The following is a 12,816-nucleotide window of genomic DNA, read 5'->3' as shown; positions in this document are numbered from 1 at the left end:
CTGCTCCACCACCACAAGGCCAAAGTCCATCTGCTGATAAGATCACTGATAAGTGATTGTCGTAATTTGAACCTCTGTCATTGCCTCAGCTCAGGCAAAGACTGAGATCCACTGAGTCCCTATAGAAAACCATTGGATCAAACAAACTACAGCTGATTATTCTACACACAACAACTAGGCCTCAACTTATTTCACCTCACAGCTCCACTATCACAACATTCAGTCATTTCACTCACACTGGGAGTTCAAAGAGAGGGAAAAAACTCTCCAGCTGCCACAATATACAGACAAATGATGCGTTCAAGTTCCTCTAGGCCACATCTTCAAATGTCTCGTTTTGTCACAGCAACAATCAAAGAGACAAAAATATTCAGTTTACAGTCAAATCAAACAGAGAAAACAAGGAAATCTTCAGTGTTTGAGCCTGAAAAATTAAGATTTCTGCTTGAAAAATATAAAACTGTTGCAGCTCTAAAAGATTCTTCAGAACAATATTGATGATTTGTGTCCAATAATCAATAACCCAGAGTGTTTGCTGTGTGTAATAACAGACTGGTGGGGACACAGAGACAGTGTCAGTGGTACTGATGATAGGCAGTAACAGTACTGATCAATAGACTGTAGTAGCTGTTGAAGCAGGAGCCTCTGTGGTGTTCACTGTCTTTCTGAACATCATATTAAAAACCCTTTGAGCCGCTCAGCCTGAGTCCACATCAGTCCTGTAGTGTAAATCTAATGACAGACCACTCACCACAGACAAAGTCACAGCTGCACACAAACAACCACTATTATGCTCTGTGCCTCTGCTCTTACCGACAACATCCACTCAACATGTTACAGCTCTGACTCAGCTACAGTAACATTATCACAACAATGAGAAGTTGAAAAGCAGAGAACTCAGGTAACAACAGGTGTTAACGAGGAAAACATTCAAACTGTTCACCTTACCTTCACACGAGAAAATAAACTGCGACACAAACGTTGGTCAAAAGTGAAACTATGAAAGTTGCCTCACCTGTTTGACGTGAGGGCGTGCTCTTACCTGTACTAACCTGCTCTACTGCTCTTTGCTCCATTTCTGTCAGTTGATAAACAAGTGTGTAACTCTGCTCTATGAGCGTGTTGGGGGTTAAAAAAAAAGACACTGATGCAACAGTGAGACCGTTAATTCACAGCAAAACGTACATGCTGGGAAGACCAAGACCTTTACCTGTCCCCCGTAACACAAGGGCAGGCGGAACCAAAGTCATCCAGTAAAGGAACAAAAGTTATAACCAAACATTTCAAACAGTGCACCAAAACATCCATACATAAAATACTGCAAATTATTATATTAGGCTACAAACTAAGTTAAATTCATAACTGTAACAATATCGCACAAAATACAAAAACAGTAGGCCTACAACTATAAAATAATATAATACAATCAATTGTATGGTAACAACATACAACCCCTGATCAAAAATAAAATAAGCATGAACACAGGGTTACACATTCCATCCAGCAAATCCAGCTGCAACCTTGAAATTACAGTTGTAAACACAGCGTCGTTGAAATTTTCAGCATTTGTCGATTTTTGTCTATGTGCATGTTTTCTGAGGGGCACTGAAACAACTTAACTGGGTAGGTTTAGTAAAAAATAAAAAAAGAGATCTCTTTGGTGTTTTTCATTGTTACTTTTCCTTTACTTAAATCGGTAACCACTTTGTTAAAGCTTTTATTTTGTTAAGCCTTTGCACTATTACGGACCTTTTATTTTGAAGTTTTCCGGTAGACGTCTCTTTTGTCTGCAGTTTGAGTTTCCCGGGCTTCAGACAAAGCAGGTCAGATCTGACTCCACAGTATAAAGATCTTCGTCATAATTAAGCTCCTTGCTGTGACAGGAACAAGGTATTGTGTGATTTGAGTTTTAAGTAGTAAAATATGATTTGGTCAATTTGATATTAACAAAGTGTTTTAATCTAGGTTGGTTGGCAATGACGCTAATGTTAGCCTGCTAGCCAAATTATATTCCTCATGTCCCAATGATGTAAACTCTATAGCTGCTCATGCTCCTATTAGTGTCACACATCAGTGTATTTTAATGTGGAGTACAGATTATATTTAACTGTTTGTAGAACTCTTTTCTTTAAAATCTCAATTGACCCTTCGCGTAAGCCCCGCCCCCTTGTTACTGTTGCTACGGCGGGCAAGCTTTCACTCCCAGCCATGCTCCTGGCAGTATTTGGTATCGATTTCATAGGAAATATCAGCAAATTTCTGGATAAACTGTTCTGAGATAATAGAGAGAAGAAGTCACAAAGATCATTCATAGTTTTCAGTGAAGTGACTCGCGCAGGAGGATAAAACATCTGTTCAACGACACGACTGGACAATGTACAGAGCAGCAGTAAGGACCGGTAATTTTACCGTCTATCAACCCACGAAGACTTACGTCATCTCACTGGTCATGAAACGTTGTCAAACTGCAAGTTTTTGGGCGATTGTGAACCACATACAGCTTTGGCTGCTGTTTTGTTTTCTCCCACCGCTGTATCAGTCAGTGAAAGCAGTCCCTGCCTGGAGGATCCCTCGCCTAAAAGCCCAGGTAAACGCGGTAAAAGTACAATTACAGTATTGGTTAGCGTTTACAGTGTTTAAAAAAAGTTTATTTTAAAATCAGGAGGTCAGCTTCTGGAAGCATCAGTGTGCTTCACCGTGGTCTGACTGGAGTTTTCTTCAGTAACAGCTTCTCCTTCATCGATGCTGGTGATAACCTCCATGAAGGGTCGTGATGACAGAGAGTCATCACAGCTGCTGCTGCTGCTGCATCACATGCTGTCCACGTGGATTCATCACCCAGCACATCTTCCCACGTGTCACAGCTGATCTACAGTGATTCAGGCAGAGTTCACACTCAACACAGAGGTCAGAGACAGTCACATCCACCAACACTGAAACACAACAGTGAGTATTAACCTATTAATATTAAGTTTATCAACTTATAAAGACTACACAGTTGATGGGTTTCTGAAACTGAAATGGTCTGGGCATCATCTGATAATCAATAATTCATCAGGTAACGATAGAAATGCGCTAAATGTAATCCACTATTATTATTATCACATTATTAAGCATTAGTTAAAGGTTGAATATGGAGAATCTCTATTAAAAGCCATAATTTTTCAAAAAAATAATACCCCCATGGGGTATTTAGAGGAGTAGAGAATAAAAGTATTGCTTTTGGCATCAGAATAAAAAACAAAAACGTTCAAAATGGGGCATCTTTGGTGTTATGTTATGTTATGTTTATTTATTTGATATGGACATCACAAATACATTAAGACTGTTCCAGTGGACAGACCAGATGCTTTGCTTGAGTGTGTTTAGCACAAGTGCTAATTTTCAACACCAGTCCATAGGCGGCTAATCTAAAAATACAGAACATATTATCAACAGTATGAGATAAAACCAAGTGCATGACACTACATCATGACAGTAACATACTAAAAAATACAGAACACAAGATCAACGAGAGGAGATTGAGTAAACAGAATCATGATCGTAACAGTAAAAATAGTAACAATAAAAAAAGTCCATATTTATACATGTGAGCATTGTTGTTTTGCTTTTAACCATGCTTTTAGTCCTCTGTTAAACGAGTTTGTGTCAGTCTCCAGTTTCAGGTGAGTGGGTAAAGTGTTCCATAGGTTAACCCCTTTTATTGAAAAGGCAGACTGTCCAAATGATGTTGTACACTTGGGGACAATGCAGTCGCCATTGTGGGAGGCTCGTGTGTTCACTCGGCTTGAGTGGTGTTTGACAGTATCTTTTATTTGGCTTTTATTTAGATTTTTTCACTCTTCATATCCTTTTCTTGTCTGTGCCCTGAGCTACTGTCTCTGTCAAATGAGAATGCAAATGAGACACCATGTCTCAGTGAGAGTACCTGTATAAATAACAGTTAAATTAAAAATTAAAGGGAAAAGGGGAAAAATTAGAAAACGCGAATTTGAACATTTATTCTTTTTTTTCTTTTCTTTCTTTCTGTTAAAAACAAATTGACCAAATCATTTTGTTTCTAGTCTTTGGTTTAGAATGAAAAATCAGATATCCATATGAATATGGTTTTTGGTTTTAAAATAAATAATGTTAAAAAATAAAACAAAACAAAGAGGGCCCATTTTCTATTGAATTGCATTTCTTGATTGTGACACCAAAAACCTCCTATTCTCTTTTGATTTAAAATAAATCACAGACTGATGTTTTAAAATAATGATCAATGATTGATTATCTGATGAGACTCAGACCTGAAACAGTCAACATTTAACACTCACCTGTTCATATTACATCATTATCAATGTAACGTAGTGCCACCTAACAACCACAAGGGGTCAGGGCATGAACATGAATGAACACTCATATGAAAGTGCTGTGTTCAGGTAGAAGGTCACATGACCAGGCTGGACTGCAGGCTCACGTCACTGTGTTTCAGAGTTCAGTGATTTCTGGCTCTAGTCTGAGCAACACGACTGGGAACACAGTCAGTCCACTGTTGAATAACCATAATAACTGTAACCTACAAACTACATGAGTATAGTAGTTAGAGGAGAACCTTATGCGTCAATGTAGGAGCCAGCCAATCATCTTCAATCAAAAACTACATATGACAGCTAGTATCATTATCGCCGTGACGACAGGATGTTCGATCTGATGTAAGAGAAGTGAGATTGTCCCTGATACACACGGATGCAACAAAGGATGTAAGGAGCCAACAGAGCAGCAGAGAGAGGTGAGTTCACTATTCACTACTGTTAATGATGCACAGTAGAGTCTGTTGAAGAGCAGCGACCATGTCAGAGATTATAAGAGTTTTTATTATAACAACTATCAGAGCTGCTCGCCTGTTGCATAAACTGACAAAGCTGCTGACTTTCGGGGTGACCTCCGTGTTATGTGGCCCACTGAATATATCAGTAGTGTAACTCCCATCATGCCACTGGGCTGAGCGAACGGCGTTCTGGATTTGATGCTACGTTTTAATGAATGCTATGCTAGTGGATTAAATGGATGAGTAATGAGACTTTTACAGGAACCACATGGGGCTTTGGACCATGGATTTTCATAAATGACAACACTGACAAACAACAAAGATAATGTTCAGTAAAGTAAGACGTGTTAAATCTACAGTCACTGATATTGTGGTTCGTTTCTTTTAATCAGGAATCAGTATTTAGTTGAAACTGTTTCCTTTTTTTCTAACACGTGAATATTGTATGTAACGGACTACAACTCGTCAGATGAAATTAGTACGAGAGCCTTACTTTCTGACCTTTTTATGCTGACACATATTCACATAGCACATCTGCTTGCAGTTCTATATATTTCCTGTAACATTGTGTAGACTTCAGTCTATTTTTCACTGTTCTCCACATTTATCTGCTACAGTCAGATTGGTGGTAAGTAGCCTATCATAAACTCTTTCATATTTATTCAGTCATGTCATTGTATATCGTTAAAGTAGAATTAGTGTAAAAAAAACAAAAACGCCTGATTTCTGTTAAACTCAGCCACATGTAGTCTTTAACAGCCAAACTAATGAGCTGCTCCTGTAACATGTATTTAAAGTGTATGTGGACTAGGGGTGGCGTTTAGCTCACTCTCTCTTTCGACTATCCTATCAATAAAAGGCAATAAAAGCCCAAAATATATACTTAAAAAAAGAGTATGTGGACTGAAGGAAACTTTTAAACGTTTAAGACATTAAATAATGTGTAATGTAATGTGTTTGTTGTGGACTGATGAACAGGTGGTTAACTTCAGTCAGGAAGAGAAACTATCACATACAAGTACAAAATGCTGACATGTGTCCGAACTGAAGTATCAAAGAATTTCCTGTTCATCACACACACAATATTACAGAAATATTATGGTCAAAGTAACATAAGGAAGGTAAGCTACAGTAACAACATATAACATGTTCCCAGGTGAAATGAACCATATACTATGACAATCATCTATCACTGACATAAAACACTCAGTGGATAACTTTGAATGAATCAGATAATTATTATTATAAACAGTTATTGGTAGTCTAACAGCTATAATAGTGCTGTGATGTCACTTATTGTCCAGCAGGGGGTTTAATACAAGTAGATACATCAGGAGGAAACCACTGGAATGAAATAATCAAGTCTAACTGATCTCCAAGTTTCAGAGAGATGTGCTCTGGTCACCATGGAGACAATGTGTGTACTCAAAAGGTGAAAAGGTCAAGATGAAGGAGAATGTGTGAGCAATGGAAACTCCACATACACACAGCAAGAGATGAAGTGAAGACATAAACCACCGAGTCAGATCTGAGCTCTCATAGAAGAACCTCAGAGAGGTACGGAAGAATTAATCCAAATTTATTTTTGAAATGTGAAACTTCCTGTCACCTTCCAGTGACACAAGAAGACGAGTCGACGTGTGAATCAGTGAGCACAGAAACCATCAGTGTTGCCCACAGCAGAGCGATCACTGACCAATGAGAGACAGGGAGGGCACCACCTTCATCAGCTGCTCCACCACCACCACCAGGTAAAGTCCATCTATGGATCTGCTGCCTCCCTGATGAGTTACAGCCAGTCCACCGACTCCATGACTCCATCTGCAGCAGCCAAACCAACAGTGAAGGAAGCTCATTATGAGACGCTGCTGGAGGAGGAAAGACTAAATAAATCCCAATGAGAGTGACGCTGAGAACACACTTCCTGTGTTGTGTGTGTGTGTGTGTGTGTGCATGGTGGCTGCTTCACTGACCTGCAGCACTTCTGTCTCGACACACAGTTTACAGGTGAGTGCAGTGTTTGGTCTCTTTTCAGGACAAATTCATTTCTGATTCATTGTTGACAGAAAACGTCACTGACTCCACATTCAGCATCTAAAACAAATATTTATATCCTGTCCATTTTGTGACATTTTCACATTCAGCTGAGACACTAACAACTAATGAAAGGTGTCAGTTTAATGTTGGTGTGATGTCAGTGTGACAAGGTGTTTTCCTATTAGTTTCTTCTGTGAGCTGCAGGTCGTGTGTAAAAAGCTGTTTGGTGTGAGATGCCTCATGGCTGAAGATGACATCACAAAGATCATAAGAATAATACAAACGTCAAAAGCCCCAATCTGTCCTCAGCTCTAGTCTAGAAAGAGATGCATTTGCCTCTAGTTATGCATTATTATCATGTAGACCAGCACATCAAAAGATTAGGTTCACTAGAACAGAGAACCAATAAGCAACAAGTAGCAGAGGTAAAACGCACAGGAACAACAGGTAAATCTGACAATGTGTTAGTGTGTTACTGTTGTGTGCATAAGAAACTGCACACAACAGCAGAGACACTCATCCTCCCCTCTGGATTAATTTTTTCTCCAACCAATCAATGTTTACAATTTGATGTGAGTGCACACAAGGGCTTTAGACATTATTTTACAGACTCCACCTTTGGAGGCCATGAGCAGAAAAAAGTCTGAAAACCACTGCAGACAGCAGCGCCTGCAGGTCGATGCACAGCGTGATCGGCAGGTGAACTCTGTGTGTGTGTGCATGTCCTTACGTCCATTGAAGGCTCTGGACTTGTAATGAGGGACTTGTAATGAAAAATAAACCAGGAAGTGGAGAGTCAGAAATGGGGACTATTTACCTTCAAAGTAAAGGTCGCACATTGGTAGAAGTGAACAATTTCAGAATAAAACATCAACACCTATGGAGAGCCATTTTTGTCAAAATTTGATGAATAAATAAATCCTTACATGAATAAAAAACTGCCAGGAAATGTATCTCAAATTAATTCAGTAATAAATGTAAACCTGTACATGACACACAATGTTTGTTTATTAATTAATTTTTTATACAGATTTTTTAAATCACATTTTTATTTATTTTATTCATTGATCACATTTAGGACAGGACAGAGATCAGGTTATTAATGAATTTAGCGTCATGGTAACAGAAAAATCATTAGCTGGTAGGATGAGTAGTTTATGTTTTTTGTGCTGCTCTACATCAGCAGGAAATGCACATAAAACTCATTCAAATTGTTTTATTTGATTCGGTAAAACCACAACGAAAAATAAATCACATGTAATTACGTAATTATATTCACCGTCTATACAACATTAAGTTTGTTTCCAGTTGTGTTTATTGTTGTGTCTGTTTACCTGTGACCAGCTCACAAACAGCCTGTAAAGTAGAACATGAACAGTGAATTTGTTTAAAATGTGTTTTTCTCCTCAGTGACGCTGGTGGCTCAGAGACTTTTAGCTTCGTGATATTAGGCCTCGTTAGAGTTCTCAACGGGCGTGAAAGTTACAACCCGAGCCGACCTGATCCGCGGGTTATGAAGCCCGGACCCGACAGAGCCCGACACACCAGCATTAATTATCTACCTGAACCCGGCCCGGCCCGAAAAAAAAAAAAAAAAAAAGCGGCGTGCTTTCTTTGCAGCGGGAGGTGCCGCTGCCGGTGACGCAGCACTCGTCTTCTGCCTCGCGTCATCTGGCCCCTCCGGTACCGGCCCGCTAACGGGCAGAACTTGATGTACTGCTGGCCGCTGCCTGCTGATCAAAGGCAGCAGACAGCAGTACATCAAGTTCTGGGGGGCATTTTGCATGATTTGTAGGAGCCTTCTCATGTTGTTGGCTGAGAGCCACCCCGAGATAAAGCCAGCTTGATCTACATGAATTAAATATGGAACCACTTTTTCTAACCGTTTTGCTAACAATTTTGCAAAGATTTTATAATCATTGTTAAGCAAACTTATTGGTCTGTAATTTTTAACATCTGTGTGGTCCTTACCAGGTTTTGGCAACAATGATATGATGGCTGTTCGCATTGTTGGTGGCATAACCTGTTCCTCTACAGCATTATTATACAAGCAAAGAAGCAAAGGCATAATATCTCTTGAAAAACATTTATAGAATTCCCCAGAATAACCATCATTACCCGGTGCTTTACCATTTGCTAAATATTTAATTGTATCATGAATTTCTTCTTCTGAAATGGGAGCTTCCAAATTTTCTTTATCTTCTTCCTTCAATTTTGGCAAGGATAGATTATTGAAGAAATTATTTAAGTCATGTTGTTTGACATTATATTCAGATTTGTACAAGCATGTAAAATTGCTCCTAAAGGTATCATTAATAGTCTCCTGATCCTTAATGATCATACCATTGGTATCCCTTAGAGAATAAATAGAGTGTTTGTGTTTTTTCAATTGATACGCTAACATTTTCCCTGCCTTTTCCCCGTTTTCATAATGTCCTTCTCAGTTTATATAATGAAAAAGTAGACTCCTCCTGTAACATTGCTTGTGCCTCAGCCTTTGTCAAAAATAATTCTTGTTTTAAAGAAGTGCTCATTGGATCTCTCATATGTTTAGACTCCTGATCTTTAAGCTTTGATAACAATTCAGTTTTCTTCCTCAGTTTCTCCTTATTTTTATATGATGCATAGCTAATAATCCAGCCCCTACAGGTTGCTTTAAATGCTTCCCAGATTGTTGAAATAGGGGTTATTGGATTCATATTAATTTCCACAAATTCTTTAATATTTTTTTTAATTAGCCTGACAAATACATCATCTCTTAACAGTGAGTTATTAAAACTCAACTGTTTATGCTTTAATTTCTTCTCACTCGTAGGACAAAAAGTTATTGAAATTGGAGCATGGTCTGAAATGAGGAAGCTATGAATTGTAGAGTCTAAAACATTTTCCAATAGAGCATTTGACAAAAGGAGATAGTCAATGCGAGAATAGGAGTTATGCGTCTTTGAATAAAATGTATATTCTCTTGAATTCATGTTAAATAGGCGCCACACATAAATTATGGAGTGTGTTTGTAATAGCTCTTTGAAGGCTCGGGAAAGAGATTTATCAGCTGGTAGGGGAGGACTTGAGCGATCAACTGCTGCGTTGCTCACCAGGTTAAAATCACCTCCCACTAGTAATGGTATATCTTTAAATTGAGTTAACAATATATTTATTGATGACAAAAAATTTGGGGCATACAGATTCATAATATTTATTTTGTTATTCTCCAGTTCTCCTGAGACTATCACCCATCGTCCCTCTTTGTCTGCAATCACATCCAAGGCAGTAAATGATATTTTTTTGGAGATGAGAATGCAAACCCCTTTGTAGGCCCCTGTACCTGGAGAAAAGAAAATTTGTCCCACCCAGCGTTGTTTTAACTTTAAAGACTCTTCTTTAGAGAGATGTGTTTCTTGTAATAGTGCTATGTCACAATCAAGAGATTTTAAATGAGATAAGACTTTGAATCTTTTCACATGATTTTGTATTCCATTTATGTTCCATGAAATTACTTTAAATTTATTCAGAACCATTTAAAACATTTGGTGAGGAAGAAGCCCTGCATAGGGTCCTTCTTCCTCTTTGAGTTAATACGTAGGCTATGCACTGCGAATGGGAGGGGGTACACACACAAAAGCCCACAGAACATAACAAAAAACATCTAAACAAACAAACAAACGAGTAAACAAAACCCACAGTAGGCGGGTTACACATCATTAACAATAAGATGAGGCGGAGTCTCATCTTCAGTCCGCGATAGTCGGGTGTAGGCTTAGTATGATTGCTTAACCAGATCATGTCCAAAATCTCAGTTAGTAGGGATTTCGATTTCAGGGAGGGATACCCCTACAAAAATATGATAGAAAATAAGGTGAAATCGCTACTCGCCTTTTTTTTTTTTTTTTTTTCCCTTTCTTCAAATTCAAAACAGCCATCGAACTTAAAGGGGGGCCCTCAGTAGCCTAATTACAAGAGAAAAAAAATTAAAATAAATAAAGAATAATAATCTGCCGCTTATAATTAGGCCTAATTCATTCAAATTATTTATTATCTCTGTCATAACAACAGCAACAGCAACAAAAATCAGAAGGGGCAAAAAAAAGAAGAAAAAAAAGAGGTCCAGAAGATTTGACAGTTTGTCAAGGACACAGACTCACTGTACGAGTGTCCTTCTCTTCATAGGTCGGCTGCAGGTGAGCTGGTACCTGGAGAGCTTTTCCCCTGCAGACGTTTCTGCAGCTCCTTCCGTGCCACCTCGGGTGTGTTGTAAATAATCTTTTCTCCATCGATGGTGAGTACCAGCCTGGCAGGATGTAATATGCCGACCCTTATCCTCCTCTTCTTCAGATCTTCAATTATGTCATTATATTATTATATCTGTGGAAAGATCTTGTCGAATAAAAAAAGCTTGACCTTGCCAGGAGAGAGATTTTTTCTTCCTCACAGCCGCCAGTATCTTCTGCCTGTCTCCCCATCTTAGAAGGCGCACGATGATGTTACGAGGTGGATCCTCCGGGTTTGGACGTGGCCGAAGAGCTCGGTGAGCCCGGTCCACTTCAGGTGTAGGCTCACCCTCACCCTGTATGTACTGGAGTACACGGCCCAGCAGCCCAGACAGATCGTCCGCCTCTATTCCTTCTTTCAGGCCAATAATCCTGATATTATTTCTTCTGCTGCGCGACTCAAGGCCGTCAACCCGTTGGCAAAGCGATGATACTTTTTTGGATAGCTCTTTCACCAGCGTGTTCTCATTTCCCAGATCATCTTCCAGAGCGCTTATGCGTTGTTCTGCGTTTGTGACCCTGTGCTTCACTGCGTGAAATTCCTTGGACAGGGATTTGATTGAAGAGTTGATCTCCTCAAGTTTAGTATTCACCGAGTCTTGATGGCTTTGGAAAGCGGTGATCAAACTTTTTGCCCACGCAGGAGCCTCCTCATCTGTATCACTCACAGGCAGGTGTGTCTCCGCAGGCTTCATGTCGCTGTTCTTCAAAATCCTTGCTTTGCTTCTCGTTATTGTTACACGCTCTTGAGACATCCGTTTTAATTTTAACTTTCCACTCCGTTCTTATTAATTTGTTGCTTTACTTTGACCTGTTTTGAGATGGAAATTCTCCGATCTGGTGAGCAACCACACTAGAACGCCATTTTCACCTGTCTGTCATCACGTGAGAGCATTTTCACGTCGTGTGCTCCAGTCCGTCCGGTTCCGACCGGGTTACGGACACGGTGCACGGAGCAGAAACCCATAGGTCCGACAGTGCAAGGCTGTCCCTCTCTGAAGCAGAGGATGAAGTCTGCGTCACTCCCGTCAGTCTTCACAGACAGTCCGCATACTTGAAAGAGTTTGTCACCGAGTGGAGTGACTGAGACAGGGTGCAAGACCACAATGTTTTCTGAGGGGAGTGACCACCACAACCAACAGAGACCAGAGGGGAGTTTCTTCTAAAAAAATGTATTTTATTACAACAATCAATAAAATAAAAAGATACTGTTAAGAGTCCATATAAAAGAGTCCAGTGTGTTTTACTCCTGGGTGAGGGACGTGTTGAGCTCTTGGGTAGCAGGCCTCAATACCACTGGCAGTCAGTCACTTTAGGAAGAGAAAGGAGAACACAAGGTAACCGTCAGGATGTGTCCATCAGTCTTCAGCTGATTTGGCTTATAAGGCATCAAACAGTTTTGGTGGGGAGGGAATAATTAATACTTCAACCAAATAAACAAAAGCCAACACAGGGTGGGTCAAAACAAATAAAGTAATCAAAGGTTAAAGAAATCAATTTCACTGCAACTCAAAATAATCCCCATCCAAACTATTGAGCCTGTTCATGCAATTGCTGCTATAGGATTCCTCGGCTAAGAGAGGGATAGAAAGGGTACTTAGCTGGAGGAAGGGTGGAACGCGTCCCCACCCTTCCACTGTCCCCCACGGCTTCCCTCTCTCGCACTGTGCGTCCTCTTGGTCGGCCTGGCGTGCCGATGGC

General features: G+C 39.8%; 2 protein-coding genes across 2 annotated transcripts in view; both read right to left on the bottom strand.

Annotated features, from left to right (window-relative positions):
- Window positions 1-547, bottom strand: part of LOC146986424 (protein NLRC3-like) — a 478,141-nt gene extending 477,594 nt beyond the window's left edge. Inside the window, exon 1 of the mRNA XM_085780211.1 lies at window positions 173-547. The gene's annotated coding sequence lies outside the window, so the exon portion shown is untranslated. The remainder of the gene's footprint in view (window positions 1-172) is intronic.
- The window catches only part of LOC146986414 (uncharacterized), a 154,323-nt gene that overhangs the window by 23,375 nt on the left and 118,132 nt on the right, over window positions 1-12,816 (bottom strand). The gene's annotated exons all lie outside the window — the stretch shown is intronic.

Source organism: Trachurus japonicus, chromosome 6 (genome assembly GCF_045865225.1).
Source record: "Trachurus japonicus isolate A0001 chromosome 6, Traja_1.0".
Lineage (NCBI taxonomy): Eukaryota > Metazoa > Chordata > Actinopteri > Carangiformes > Carangidae > Trachurus > Trachurus japonicus.
The sequence above is the reverse complement of the archived record's forward strand: the minus strand, read 5'-3'. Positions and strand labels throughout refer to the sequence as shown.